The sequence below is a fragment of the Gopherus flavomarginatus genome, chromosome 14, assembly GCF_025201925.1.
Source record: "Gopherus flavomarginatus isolate rGopFla2 chromosome 14, rGopFla2.mat.asm, whole genome shotgun sequence".
NCBI classification, from domain to species: Eukaryota; Metazoa; Chordata; order Testudines; family Testudinidae; genus Gopherus; species Gopherus flavomarginatus.
In genome coordinates, this window is record NC_066630.1 from 17935378 (window position 1) to 17951332 (window position 15955).

A 15955-nucleotide genomic window follows, 5' to 3' on the forward strand; every position below is an offset into this window, starting at 1 on the left:
AAGGTCAAATCCTGCAATCCTTACTCAGGCAAAAAACTCATTGAAGTCAGGGAGATTTGCCTGAGAACAAAGCCTGTAAGATGGAGACTTTAAAAGTCTCCAATTCTTTAGCTATATTTGCCTTCTTTCCTGCTATTTAAAATGTCTTCAGCCACAACACCACATAAGCCCTTTCCTGACAAAACTGATTTGCAATCTGGCTAGGCGGACATTAAGCTGCCTGTGGTTTCAGAAATTCCACACCATTTTTGACAGTTACTGTCAGAAGAGAAGTGTCTACAAAATGACAAATTTAAAATTTATTTTATTTTTATTTTTTGGGTAGTCATTGCATGAAAAATCTTAATAGGGAGTATTAACTTTAAGGCCCTAAATCTAGCATGGGAATCCAGATGGATGTAGAAATCCATGCTAACAGGTTCTGATGCTGGATCAGGACCCTACTAAGCAAAGAAAAGTGAAGACGAAGACATATGAAGGATGACAGACATTTTTTCCCCACAGAGAAAGTATTGCTGAAATAATGTAAATATAGATTAACTCTTCCATAACAAAAAACAAGAACTGGACCGTCATCATGGTAAGAATAATTCAGTTTAGGTCTGAAGTTTGAGAGACGGACAATGGGCAAATTCTGCTTTCAGTTATATAGTCAGTGGAACTACTCCACATTTAGGGCCTGGAAAACTATGAACCTTACAGCATGCTACCCTGAACAGTGAGCTCAGTGGGACTACAGTAAGAAAAGTTGTTCTTGTTAATGTTTGCAGGATTGGGCCCTGCTGCAGCAGAGCAGAATTTGACCCATAAAGCTGACTACTTGGCAAATCTAAAGAGATCAAAGTCACTGAATTTCAGAGTTTAAGTATTTGCCATAACTTCAGTTTGGCTTTGAACCTGAACTCCTAGCAAAAACATGCCAGGCTAGGGCTGTAAAGCAAATTCAAGACCAGCAGATATTGACTGAACATTCAGCAAAGAATCCTGTGGCACCTTATAGACTAACAGACGTTTTGGAGCATGAGCTTTTGTGGGTGAATACCCACTTCTTCAGATGCATGTGGTGGCAATTTCCAGGGGCAGGTATATATATGCTGGCAAGCAAGCTAGAGATAACGAGGTCAGTTCAATCAAGGAGGATGAGGCCCTGTTCTAGCAGTTGAGGTGTGAAAACCAAGAGAGGAGAAACTGGTTCTGTAGTTGGCAAGCCATTCACAGTCTTTGTTCAATCCTGAGCTGATGGTGTCAAATTTGCAGACGAACTGAAGCTCAGCAGTTTCTCTTTGAAGTCTGGTCCTGAAGTTTTTTTGCTGCAGGATGGCCACCTTAAGGTCTGCTATAGTGTGGCCAGGGAGGTTGAAGTGCTCTCCTACAGGTTTTTGTATATTGCCATTCCTAATATCTGATTTGTGTCCATTTATCCTTTTCCGTAGAGACTGTCCAGTTTGGCCGATGTACATAGCAGAGGGGCATTGCTGGCATATGATGGCGTATATTACATTGGTGGATGTGCAGGTGAATGAACCAGTGATGGTGTGGCTGATCTGGTTAGGTCCTGTGATGGTGTCGCTGGTGTAGATATGTGGGCAGAGTTGGCATCGAGGTTTGTTGCATGGATTGGTTCCTGAGCTACAGTTATTATGGTGCGGTGTGCAGTTACTGTGAGAATATGTTTCAGGTTGGCAGGTTGTCTGTGGGCAAGGACTGGCCTGCCACCCAAGGCCTGTGAAAGTGTGGGATCATTGTCCAGGATGGGTTGTAGATCCTTGATGATGCGTTGGAGGGGTTTTAGCTGGGGGCTGTATGTGATGGCCAGTGGAGTCCTGTTGGTTTCTTTCTTGGGTTTGTCTTGCAGTAGGAGGCTTCTGGGTACACGTCTGGCTCTGTTGATCTGTTTCCTTATTTCCTCGTGCAGGTATTGTAATTTTGAAAATGCTTGGTGGAGATTTTGTAGGTGTTGGTCTCTGTCTGAGGGGTCAGAGCAGATGCGGTTGTACCTCAGTGCTTGGCTGCAGACAATGGATCGTGTGATGTGTCCGGGATGGAAGCTGGAGGCATGAAGGTAGGCATAGCGGTCGGTAGGTTTTCGATATAGGGTGGTGTTAATGTGACCATCACCTATTTGCATCGTGGTGTCAAGAAAGTGGACCTCCCATGTAGATTGGTCCAGGCTGAGGTTGATGGTGGGGTGGAAGCTGTTGAAATCGTGGTGGAATTTTTCCAGTCTCCCCTTCCCATGGGTCCAGATGATGAAGATGTCATCAATGTAGCGTAGGTAGAGAAGGGGCATGAGTGGACGAGAGCTGAGGAAGCGTTGTTCCAGGTCAGCCATAAAGATATTGGCATATTGTGGGGCCATGCGGGTGCCCATAGCAGTGCCACTGATCTGGAGATATATATTGTCATCAAATTTGAAATAGTTGTGTGTAAGTATAAAGGCACAGAGCTCAGCAGCCAGTTGTGCTGTGGCATCGTCAGGGATAGTGTTCCTGACAGTTTGTATTCCATCTGTGTGTGGGATGTTTGTGTAGAGAGCCTCTACATCCATGGTGGCTAGGATGGTGTTTTCTGGGAGGTAACCAATGCATTGTAGTTTCCTCAGGAAATCAGTGGTGTCACGGAGATAGCTGGGAGTGCTGGTGGCATAGGGTCTGAGTAGAGAGTCCATATATCCAGACAGTCCTTCAGTGAGAGTGCCAATGCCCGAGATGATGAGGCGTCCAGGATTTCCGGGTTTGTGGATCTTGGGTAGTAGATAGAATAACCCTGGTCGGGGCTCTAGGGGTATGTTGATTTCTTCTGGTGTTAGTGTAGGGAGTGTCCTGAGTAGATGCTGTAGTTTCTTATGTATTCCTCAGTGGGATCTGAGGGAAGTGGCCTGTAGAATTTGGTATTGGAGAGTTGTCTGGCGGCCTCCTTTTGGTAGTCAGACCTGTTCATGATGACAACGGCACCTCCTTTATCAGCCTCTTTGATGATAATGTCAGGGTGGTTTCTGAGGCTGTGGATGGCATTGCGTTCTGCACGACTTAGGTTGTGAGGCAAGCGATGTTGTTGTTCCACGATTTCTGCCTGTGCACGCTGGCGGAAGCATTCAATGTATAGGTCCAGACTGTCATTTCGACCCTCAGGAGGAGTGCATGTGGAGTTCTGACTGAACATTGCTGATGATATTGTTAACCACCATCACCCAAACAATATCATTTTTTTTAAAAAGGGGAAGGGCTTCCAACCGTGGCCTTCCAAAAGATATGGACAACTCTAAAAGCTCACCTTATTAAAGCTACTAAAGGGCTGCTTAAGAAAACAGAACTGATGATTAAAAAACCTTCCAATGTCATGGAAAACCTGTGGCCATAAGAAACATTATAACATGTTCTTGCTTCAGTGTTTAAAGTACTGTTTAGCCATTTTCTAATGAATTTTTGCATTCAGCTAACTGTGCATGATATTCACAGTTCAAGTACATAGCACTAGTCTACCTATATGATCCAGATCTGTTAAACCTTTGGGGTCCCTGTCATAATGCACACTTTCCATCCATTCCTCCTCCCCACATTCCTTGATATTCTCCCCCTCAAAGTAGTTTCTTCATCCCTGTTCTCCTCCAGAGATTTTTTCCTACTCCCTCCCCTAGCAGGATTCCTTCATGTTCCCCTCCCTGGTCCCTCCAAACTCCATTTCCATCACTCCAGAAGAAATATGTAGTTGTCTGCGTTTTACTGCATTAGATCCCTGCATACTGGTAGGCCTTGATCCCAGAGTTACAGCAAAAAGTGTTACAGCAGTGTAAAAGGAATTAAATTTCCTGGCCATGCAAACCAGAGAAGCCCATTCCGTAATGACTATTGAAATTCATGCTTGAGATAAACCACACATGTGCAGTGCACCATTTTCTAATGACGCTGAGGATAAAATCCTAGTCAAGAGAGATTTAAAAATAGCTTTTGAATAGAACTTCATACTTGTGAAATTTGCCAGACTGGCAGCCCTGGAGACAGAGATTCTCTGTATATCCATATAGCAAGTATAGCACAGATAGTGACAATGCAGGTTTCTTCCCCATTCTCCTGTCAACCCCTTGCATTAGGCAGTTGTTGACTGGTGTACAAAAGAGCTTGTCTAGAGTACCTTGTGCGTCCGTGGAATCTAGGCTAGCAGAGGGTCCTAGTGCAGTTGTGCTGATGGAGTCAGCATATTTTAGAGCAGCCCTGGTGCTATTCTGTCTTTAAGCGAACTTTGTTTCCCCTCCCACCTTTGCACAAAGGATCATGTACGGAGCAGAGTTCAGCCAGACTCTACGCCTTGGTAATTGCTTTTAATTAGGATAATGCTTGTAATGAGAATTGTAAAACTCTTCTGTACCTAACTTGTGTAATTAGAGATGGCCAAACCAGAAATTCAGACTATGGCCAGTCTAATGTTTCTGCATATTGCAAGCTCCACAGGGTTGCTACTCACTCTCCTGAGCAGGTGGGTCAGAGAGACTAGAGTCTTGCCTCCACCTCCTAACAAAATATTGATGACAGTTTTGTGCATGTAAGAAAAATTTTGGATTTATCATAGCCAAAAACTTTCACTGGGGAAGTTCTCAGGTCCAGGATGCAATCTCTGGTCAAAACCAGAACAGGAGAGCCAGCCCTTGACCTCCAGCTTGGTGGTCAAGAGCTCGGAGATTAGATTAAAATTCAGTAGTATGACTAGGTGAAGCATTTGACTTGAATTGTACATTAACAGGGCTGATAGAAAGCCTTCCATAAAAAACAGTTAGTCTAAAACCTATTTTTCTGTCAAATGAAAGTTTTTCCACAAAGTGTTTGGTTTCTGCCCAAAGTTTCAAGTTTTCAATTAAAAAAAGTTTGCCATCTGAAAAGAAGTTTAACTTTTTATTGAAAACCAAAAGCTTTTCTATTGAAGACAGATGGAAATGAGGGGAGACATTTAAACCAGTTCTACAAATAACTTTAAATAGTTTCAGTTCAATCTGCAGTCATGAACTTCAGCCCCATTCTCTTGATAGTTAGGTGAACATGGGCCAAAGTTGTTCACATAGCTAGGCAAGCAGGACACGGTCTTCAAGCTCGCTTTCCTCCCCTCAAGTCACTGCCTTTTTCACTTCCAGGTGATCCCCTCTGAAGAAATAATTTAAAAGCAGGCAGAGATACATGTGCAGTTGTATACCTAGTTTGCAGATGCAATTATTCAGCTTATGAACACAAGTCAAAAGGCCAAAGTGACAGGTGTTAATCAGGATAACTGCATGCATGTGGACAGGCCTGATAAAAAAAAATTCTTTGATTGCCTCATCTTGAACTTTGCAGGTTTTGAAAACTTGCCCTTAAAAGAATTAGCTTCAAAAACATGAAGGAACACATTCAGAAATTCTGTGGCTTTGTCCCGGGTGCATGAAGATGAAGCCAGCAAAGGGCAGGGCCGTTAAAAAACAAAAACACACACACACACACACCACTACTGAGAAAATTCTGCAGAATATCCTGCCCCTAATCCTACATATCCTTGAATAGACATTCAGGAGACCATTGCCTCAGTGCTCCACTTGAGTCCCCACATACACCGAGCAGCAGCACAGCTGGCTTCAGGCTGTGTTGTCATTGACTACAGGGCTGCCAGCTGTGCTCTGTGACTCCATGAAGAGGATGAAGGTTGAATAAGCATTAACTCGTGAACAACCAAATCCTTATCAAGCAAACAAAATAGTCACTCTGCAGCCACGACTGCAGGCTCAGCTTCTGCTCCTAGTGACAAATCCTGCTTCTTCCCATCCCTCCAGCCTCTGTGGGCCCTCCTCTATAGTAAAATTGAGGCAGTCACCCTGCCCAGGAATCAAGGAGCCTGACAAGCACAGCACTTCCTGTACTCCAGCTCAAAGATTAACTTGGAGATATACCTGAGTGGGGCCTGTGGCTCAGTGGTTTCATGGATCCGGTAGCAAATGTTTACTACTTAAGCAGTCGGAGGAAGAGCAGAGGTTGCTGCAACTCCCTGTATTCTTATCTCAGTGCACAATGGATGGTGGAAATGCATAGGTGATTGAATCACCAAACAGATCCACCAGTATCAGCGATTTCCAGCCTCCACCCATCCAAGGAGCCCTATGGAATTGTGTTGCCAGGGGGACCAGGCCACCTGTATATGTTCCCCAAATCCTGCCCCAGTCTCCATGCAAAGCAAAGCCACCCCACTGCCACCACAGCAGAAATCATGTACGTTCACAGAAGTGAGGAGGAATGCAGGTTTTGCCATACCTGAGCTGCAATAACTAATCTGCAGTGGATGGGGTCACTCAGAGCAACTGCTCCCTATGCTCCTCGACTGAAACTCCTTTTTACAGGTGGATGTTTTGCAAAAAGACTTGAGACAGCTATGCAATGAAAGGGATTTTGTACCTTTCCTGCTCACAGACTACCCTGCACCTCTCTACAGTTTGTTTCCCCCTTGCCATACTGCATGTTATAAGGGCGCATATGGCAGGGGCTTTCCTGACTTGTGAAATAAAGACATCCTTTTAGGGATAAAGGAGCAGAGACCATCTTTATCTTTTGCCTTAGTAGACAAAGGAACCAAGTGATTTCATCTCTGTGACAGATCCTGAGCAGCCTGGCCAGTCAAAGCTAGAAAGGAGACTGTGGGTGAGAGAAACCATCTTGAACAAAGACTGCATCTTGCTAGATTGTTTGTCTTTTATCTATTTGATTGTAACCATTTCTACCTTTATCCCTGCTAATTGGTATCACTTAGCCATGTCCTTTTGTTAATCAACTTGTTATAAATCAACTCAGTGCTGTGCTTAAAGAGAAGTGTGTGTTTGCCTCAGTTAAAGAGTCAGTAAATTACAGCTTAAATTTAAGAGGGCAATGAATTTAATATCTCTGTGAATGATCAGTGACAGGAACTGTGCATTGCAGAGGAACAGTTGAGAAACTGAGCCTGGAATTCACTGATTTTTCACCTGCGAGGTCAGGTATGGGTCAGGAGAGCCTTAAGGAGTTTGCTGGTGAGGATGCTACACTGGGGTTGCCAGGAGCCAACAGTTTGATCTCTAGCTAGGTTCGCTCTTGCTGAGGCAGAGGGGTAGTAGTGGCTCACAGCTTTGGTTGTCCCCAGCAACATGTTCCATGCCCAAAGAAGAGATCCTTATAATGCATCCACTATTTTGGGGAGTGGGCAGGGCTTTTTCCCTGTCTCTGTCATCTATTTCCTATTTCATGGAAGGGATGGACTGGAACTGTGTTCTCTGTAAGGGATGTGTAAAAAGCCTCATGCCCACTCCCTTTGTGGGACCACAGAAAGGCTTCTCTCAACTGGCCCTTTGCTTTGGGAAGAGCAGAAGTTGCTCACTTCCTCTCCCCTGGGAGCAAAGCACTCTGAAGAGGGATAGGGAAAAGGTGGGGGTCATTCCCCTCTCCTTACATGCAAATCCACGGAGCTTGGCCAGCACACTTGGAACAATCTGCACCATCCTGTTGCTGATACAGAGAACACATGGAACATACCTGGGGAGGATGCAGGCATGCTCTCTCCAGCCTTCCTCCTGGGCAGGGTACCAATGGTGATTGTTGCAGTGCCCCCTCCCTCACCCTCCAGGCTCCAGTGTTTTGACAGAACGGTTGCATCCCCAGAGTGCTTGTAATCCAAGTGCAGACTGTCAAACATGTCCTTCACCCACTATTGAGAAGTTAGAGGCCTTCCCTATATACACACCATTTGTTTGCTTTCCTATTATTTTCATTTCAGCCACTATTGGGTTAATGTCGCCTGAAATCAGGGTTCCCTTTTCCAGCTATTGTCCTCCTGCCTGCAGACTCTTAGCAGTTTTCCTAGAATCTCCTGACTGTTTCTAGCCTATATTTCAGTCTGGATTGCCGGTGTTATAAGAGCAAGATGTTATTTTTTTTCCAGGGGCCAGAAAACTCCAGGCACAGAGTAGACTGTACAGAAATGCAGATTTTCCCTGACCCTGCAGGTTTGGAAGTGATTGCATTTTCAGCCCACCCACTTAATTCTGTCAGAGATGCTGGCACATGTATGTTGCATAGTTAAGTGGGGGAGCGGGACCGGGGAGGAGAAGGTTCCAGAATACAGGACAAAGCAGCATGGAATCAGGATAAACCTAGGGAGGGCAATTTTCCCTCCATCATGGTCAGTGTAGCATTTCCTTTCAACTTCATTGGGCTTCTTACACTTCACCATCTATTTTTTTGCTTGTAATTATATTGCTAACATGGATGTAAATAGTGGGAAAGAGGATGGGAACATCTCTGCTGAAGACTGACATCCTCTCATACTGTACCTCCCTTTGTTTGCCAGAAGTCCCACACTGAGGCCTGTTGGCATGCTGCTCCTTCCCCTCTGGTTTCTCAGTGAATATAGTTCCAAGGTTGATGTGAATCCTAGCACCTTTGATGAAGTGCCCCACTAGCCTCACAGACTATATGTGACAAGTGCTGTAAAACTACTTATGTGTTTCTGCCCAGGATTTTCAAAATAGCTGGATTGTTAGCTGTGCTTGGAGAGTTATGAAAGGGTGGGAGATTTGGTTCAGATAAGTACTCTAAAACTGGGATGCTTATCCCGGTGTCTTGAGTCTGCCAAATTCATCGTAAGAGCAAGCTTTCTTGCAATTGCTCCAGTCAGACCAAAAACGCTAGAAAAGCATTTGTGTTGCCTTGCACTGCTGGCCTCACACAGAACCAATAAGTGCAGAGATTTTGCATTTTTTGGCACGTTATGCTTTAGGAAGTCAGACTTTTTACAACCTACACAGCACCTCCCTGGGCTTCCAGTTTGATTTATTTTCAAAGGGTAACTTTGCTTCTTATTTTTCAATTCTGAATGAGCTATGCCCACCACTTAGATGGCAGACGACCTCCAGAGCTAAAACCTTGGAGTCTCCACAGCTTCAGCTATAGGTCCAGGTTGTTAATGAAGAGCTGCAATAAACTTCTAATTTCTGTGAATTTGGAACAGAGGTGAACACATGACACACTGACTATAGGGTTACATTAAACACTTGACATTTAGTGCCCAATCCTAAAGCACTTAAGGCTAAGAAAAATCTCATTGAGCTTTGCTTCAGGATTGGGTCCTTCAGTCTTCAGCTTTAGACTTACGTACAGTTTGATAGCGGGCCTTCATTGTGATTTACTATTTGGATTGCAGTACCAGCCAAAGCTGCCTCCCTCCCAAGCAGGATCATGCCCCATTGCACTAGCTCAGGAGTCAGCAACCTCTGGCACGCAGCTTGCTAGGATAAGCACTCTGGCGGGCCAGGCCAGTTTGATTACCTGCCATGTCCGCAGGTTCGGCCACTCGCGGCTCCCACTGGCCGTGGTTTGCCATCCCAGGCCAATGGGGATGGTGGGAAGTGGCACGGGCCCAGGGCCGGCGCTACCATTTAGGCAGCCTAGGCAATCGCCTAGGTCGCCAGGATTATTCGGGGGGTGGTATTTTGCTGGGGGGGTGGCAGCGGCTCCGGTGGAGCTGCCGCAGTGGTGCCTGTGGACGGTCGGCTCCTCACGCGGCTCCAGTGGACCTCCCGCAGGCACGACTGTGGCAGCTCCACCGGAGCTGCGAACCAGCAGACCCTCCGCAGGCACCACTGCGGCAGCTCCACCGGAGCCGCGGGACCAGCGCGCGGGGTGGCGAAATTGCCCGGCGCCTAAGGCGCTCAAACCCCTAGCGCCAGTCCTGCACGGGCCGAGGGATGTGTTTCCTGCTGCTTCCCACCGCCCCCATTGGCCTGGGATGGCGAACCATGGCCAGTGGGAGCCGCGATCGGCCGAACCTGCGGACACGGCAGGTAACCAAACTGGCCTGGCCTGTCAGGGTGCTTACCCTCGTGAGCCATGTGCCAAAAGTTGCTGACCCCTGTACTAGCTGCCGTACAAACAGATAGTTAGAGATCATTTAAGACATCCCAAATAGGAGTAGAAAGTTCATTTAAAAAAGAAAAATCATTGCACAGAAATCCCAACCCCTGCTCCCTTCAGAGGCAGGGATTAGAGACCACGGAGAAGGCACCAGGACTTTAGATTTACAAGCCCATCCCATCCCCATGGATCCTAGAGCATCAGCACAGAATGCTTTCCTCTCCCTGCCCTGCCCTTATCCTTCCTTCCACAGGCAGGATGGTCAGGCCTGTTGCCATGGACTCTATTCTGCAACTGAAAGCTGAACCCCTGCAGTACAGGTGAGCAATAGAATTAACTTCCATCAGTCTTTCATACACATTGCTAGGGCATCGATCACCATAGCATCTAGTCACCAGATGCAGTAATTAGTCATATTTGTCCAAAGTGGCATCCAGACTGACCTATACTTGTTCTGAAATGCAGTGCCAGTAGCACAGCCATTGCACTGTAATGGAGAACTCAATCCCTTCTGCAACAAAAACCAGCAGCTTGTTTGGGATGTGTCTGCTATTTTAGCCTTCATCATTTTGAAAAGTATGTTTGTATAGTTTAACAATCCAGCTCCTTAAACAAAACAAATGTGTAAAATCAAATGTTTCCTCAGAAGAAAACCAAGATGTTAAATAAGATTGACAGCAGTTAACAATACATTCATTCCATTGTGTGCCAGAGCACAAGCTGTGTGGTATGTTACTTAATGTCATGCCCTGATTGGAAGTCCTCAATACCTAGGAAGAGCAGTACATCAGTATGCTTTTGTCCTGCTGTCTATCACAACCCCTTTTTCTCTTGGCAAATTGTATATTTTACAGGACAATTTAATGGAGATTAAGCAGTTACAGAAAAAACTAGAATAATTTTTAAAAAAGGCAAACGATTCCTAGTTGAAATACCTGAGTGGAGATGTTATGGGGTCCTGATCCCACTCCCATTGTCCAGCTTGAGAAATACAATCCAGATCTGAACTTCCCCTATGTTTGGGGAATCTTTAGATCTGGAGTCCTGGTTCAACAGTTTGTAGACAGAAAGGGCCCAGTTGCGAAGTTCAGTGAATCAAGTCCCTAACATGGATCTGATGCGTTACTCCTCTATGCCAGTGTGTTACTGTTGATTTCAATGGATTTATATCGGTACAAAAAAAAAAAAAAAGTGGAATAACGCAATGGTGAGTCAACTGGAACTTCCTCAAAGCTCAGGGTATGAGATCTGAGGTTTTGGTACCAGCACATAGATAGAAACAGGAAATCTGGTTTGGGTTTCCACAGATCAAGCTCTTATCTTCTGCTTCAGCCAAAGACTGCATAATGCAACTCAGGAGTGGGGTGTAACAGTGGCATTTAGCTACCTGGCCAATGTTGGGATAGTTGTGTGCTGGGACAGTATCCAATGAAAGACTGCTCTAAATGCCAACAGTGCAAAGGGGCTTGGGATCTCTGAGGTTCAGGAAACCCTCAGCTACTAACCCTATCCTCCAGCCACAAGAGTTCTTACACTATCTCTGCATCCCTAGGAGATTCCATCTATACTGGTGAGACCCTCCCATCACTGGCTACAGTGCCAGAACACAGCTGAAAGTGGGGGCCATGATTTTAAATCAGATAGTGTTCCTTTAACTATGGTGAGTAATCAGCACATTTTCAGACTCAGCTGGTTGATACCAAAGAAAGTACACAATTAAATCAGATATAATCCAATTAGTCATTTGAATAAAAGGGATTTTTATGGTAATTGCATCATCCATTTATATATTCTTCTACAGCAAGATATACAACATACAGTTCTTATTTTAATAGCATGGAATAGTTTTTCAACTTTTGGGTAGATCTTCTACATCCCAGTTGTCAATAAGTGTGTGTGTCAAATTAACAATTGAAAGTTGTTCCAATCCTGGGAATTCAGTGTTTACTCTAACCTTTAGACTAACAGTCCAGATTAGTCAACTTCTGGGTTTCAAATAAAGCTATAGGAAATACCAGTTATTTCCCCAACAACCAAATCAGATAGTAACAACTTATTCACTACTAGCCAGGGATGAATTTTTACAAGGCTAAAAGGTTTTATAGGCCTTGTAGAGGGTACTTAAGTTAAAGGGACAGTCAAGTGCAGTGCAGAACTCTCAGACCAGGAGAGATGGGAAGGGGCCACTATCTAAGTTATGGCAGCTACGCTACCAAGAACTCCCATAGTGCTATGGACCGAGCTGGCATAATGTCTGCACTGGGTGAATTGTAGCAAAGTACAGTATTTCAAGGGAATGTGTCAATTTTGCTAAGGTGTCTATGGAAAGTTTCAAAATAGAGTATTTAGTTTCAGCTCCAGTTTTTACTGATATATAATTTTATAATGCTTCAATGTGCAGGAGGCATTTCAATACAGTAGTTGCAATGTTTCCAAATTGAAGTTTCAGAATTTTTGTACTATGAAAATGTTCGGCTTTTTGTGCTGATTGGGATGAACAGTCTCCTGGTGTTGAAATTTACATCCTGGGGGAGATACAGTTCATTATCCATCCAGCTCTGCTTAGCACTTCTAGAGTTTCAGGGAGGCAGGTTCATTATGTGGGGTTTAGGTTGGAGCTGCTCCACCTGAAAGACTTGCCAGGCTTGTTCTCCAGCTCCCTGGCACCTCTGGAAAAAGCTCTTTTCTGATCATGCATCAGAAGGGAGATTCACTTAGTTTGTTCCAAGATAGAAACATCAACTGAGAAAGCAATTTGTTGCTCACACCACACATTAAGTCATGTACCAAGTCAGTTTGATCTTCAGTTTGGATAAGATTCACTAGCTACCCAATAATCAAAGCCAAAAACCACCCCTTGCTGAAACAAACAGTGCTTGAACCCAAAAATATCAAAATCAATATTGAATCACCTATGTTGTTGAATAAATTTCAAAGACACCTTGTGGTTATATTAGTGTCTAGAGGACAGATCCTCAACCAGAGCAAACTGCGGTAGCATCAGTGGTGCTACATTGATTTGAAGGCTGAATTCTAGGACTTTTTGCTAATCAGATGCACCAAGTTCTGCATGAATTTGCATTGTTTCTGAGTCTGCCACCACTGGAATACAAATGTGAATAAGAATCTGAGTGACACCTATCATATGACTAGTAATGTCACTGTCAGGAAGCATTGCACCTCTACAGAGTATTACGTACTGGCAATTGAACATTTTTATTACACCTTTCTGTTACAGTTTACGTTTGTTTCAGAAAGGAAAATGCCTTTGGGAATTAGAATCCATTCACTTAGCATATTAAAATATGGTGTTTCTATGCTCAGAGTGTTAAGTATATATATATATACTGTCCTTGTACTGTATCCACACAAATGTTGGCTACTCACAGTCAGCAATACATTAATCAAGATCACTATTACTTGGTAATTAGATATTATGGAAATTGTACCAAGCTGATTCCTTTTCAGGCAGTAAACATGGTGGGGGGAGTAAGATACATTGTTTGGATTTGCACTGAGCACAAAGCTATTCAATGCATATCACTTCTCAGTATTTACCACCTCTTTTTATGACACCATTTAATACTTGCCCTATTTAAATAAACAACATTTAAATGACTTAAGGCCAGAGGGGCCCAATACAATCATCTAGTCTGGCCTCCTGTGTAACATAGGGCACAGAATTTCACTCTGTGCTTCCTGCATGTAGCTCAGATGTGAGATCAAGTTTCAAAATACTAAGAAATGACTGGGTTCTGCAACATGATGCCCCGCTGAAGTCTCTGCTCCAGTGCTAACTACAGGTAGCCAAGAGAAAGATTAATACAAACGTATCAACAAAAAAGAAAAGAAAAGAAAAAAGCAGCCAGAAATACAGGAGAGGACTACAGTGCCCAGGAATGGAAATGGCTGTTTACAGGGGCGGCTCCAGGCCCCGGCACGCCAAGCGTGTGCTTGGGACGGCATGCCACGGGAGGTCACCGGGAGGGCGGCAGGCGGCTCCAGTGGACCTCCGCAGGTGTGCCTGCAGAGGGTCCGCTGGTCCCGCGGCTTCGGTGGAGCATCCACAGGCAAGCCTGTGGGAGGTCCACCGGAGCCGCGGGACCAGCAGACCCTCTGCAGGCATGTCTGCGGGAGGTCCACCGGACCCGCGGGACTGGCAGAGCGCCCCCCGCTGCATGCCGCCATGCTTGGGGTGGCGAAATGGCTAGAGCCACCCCTGGCTGTTTACCAGATGTCAAGAAACATGACCAATCCACCAATTTTGGTGGCATAATTTCATCTAACACTTAGAGTGCTGTATTTTTAATCAAGACCCTTGTGACTTCAGAAGGCACATGAAATTAAGTGAACTGGGTAAATAAATTGATTACATTGGAAGTTCAGCATCTCCAGTTTTCTTGTCAGTACTAAGATTGAGCCATTAGAATACTCAAATAATTTGAGACAGTCACCCTTCAGTGCCCAACTATCACTAGAGTAACTCCATCCTCAGTGGAGTTCCCCCAGTGTAAGTGACAACAGAATTTAGTCCCTTACCCGTATTTTGTCCTCAAACAGTGCCTTCGCCTCCCCCTCCCCCCCGCCATTAGATAATTGCAGCAATAGAAGCCCCTTGGAGTGGATAGGCTGCCTCTGCTGTTTGGAGACAGTGTCTCCTATTGTAGATTGACTATAAACCAACCTTTACAAGAGTCAGCGCATGTCCAGACTAACCCGCGGCATCGGCGGGTTAAAATCGATTGCTCGGGGATCGATATATCGCGTCTAGTCTGGACGCGATGTATCGATCCCCGAGCGCGCTTACATCGATTCCGGAACTCCATCAACCCGAACGGAGTTCCGGAATCGACACGAGAGCCGCGGACATCGATGCTGCGCCGTCTGGATGGGTGAGTACCTCGATTTTAGAAATTCGACTTCAGCTACGTTATTCCCGTAGCTGAAGTTGCGTATCTAAAATCGATTTTAATACCTAGTCTGGACGTGGCCTCAGTTTTGCCTGCCCTTTTAGGTGTCACTGGCCTTCACTGCTTCTCAGGACAAGAAAGCTCATTTTGCCCATATCATTCCTTATAGCTCACAAGCCTAAGAGCTCTCCTCTCCTTTATACTACAGTTCAGATTTTAATAGCATCTTTCATATGCACTGTATCCCAAACAACTAATAGCCAAAAGAAAGACATTTAGAACTTTTCTCCCTTGCCTATACAGTGGCTGTGTTTTCAAGTGACATTTGCAATCAAGCAGAGAATCTTTGTAGTGTAGAGGAAAGATTGCAGTTCCTGACTATGGAACAGCTGAGGCCAATGCTTTTGCATCAACAGCTGTAAAACTATTGGAGTTACAGAAAGGAACTTAGTGTTGGACAACTGGAAGTGGAGCAATGAGGGGCAGTGAATCCTGTTGGCCTGGAACAAGCTCAGAATGTTTAAAAAAACAGGACATCTTAAAACTAGATCTTGAAATAAATGGGGAGCCTATGGAATAGTGCTCTGGGAATGTGTATGCACGCACACACCTTTAATATTTAGGAATAATTGTTAGCATTTTCGCTGACCACCTCAGAACGTCTGCATGCACGTTTTTCTGAGCTTAGACCTGTGTGAAGTCAATGGGCCTGATCTTCCCACCTGGAGTGGAATGGATCCTGTAAGTTCCATTAGCCTGCCTTCATTTAAGTATTTTAGATCCTTCAGAAAAAAAATTAAAAAGCCTTTAGATTGCAGTGAATTCTCTTCTATTTGGGAAATGCCCAGGTTCCCAAAGTTCGTGTTTCAAGTACCTACCACAAGTATGGTAGCTGTTCAGAAAACATTATCCAAGATGTGCTAGAATTGCAAAAAAAGCTCGATTATTACCCTGTAGATGGAAGCACTGCCAGGTTACAAGTATAGGGTCTAATACATACAGTAAAAGTGTTCTTTCAGTGCTGGTGATATTTATAAATGCATTTGTGGGTGCTGACATTTTCCAATGGAGCAGCTGTGTGGAGAATTGGAAGTCATGAACAATTACTCAACTGCAGGGTTTTCCTGCTATGAAAGCTGACACAAAGGCTCTGAA

General features: G+C 44.7%; 1 protein-coding gene across 2 annotated transcripts in view; it reads left to right on the forward strand.

Annotated features, from left to right (window-relative positions):
* BEAN1 (brain expressed associated with NEDD4 1) overlaps nucleotides 1–15955 on the forward strand; it is a 116340-nt gene that overhangs the window by 1532 nt on the left and 98853 nt on the right. The window lies entirely within an intron of this gene.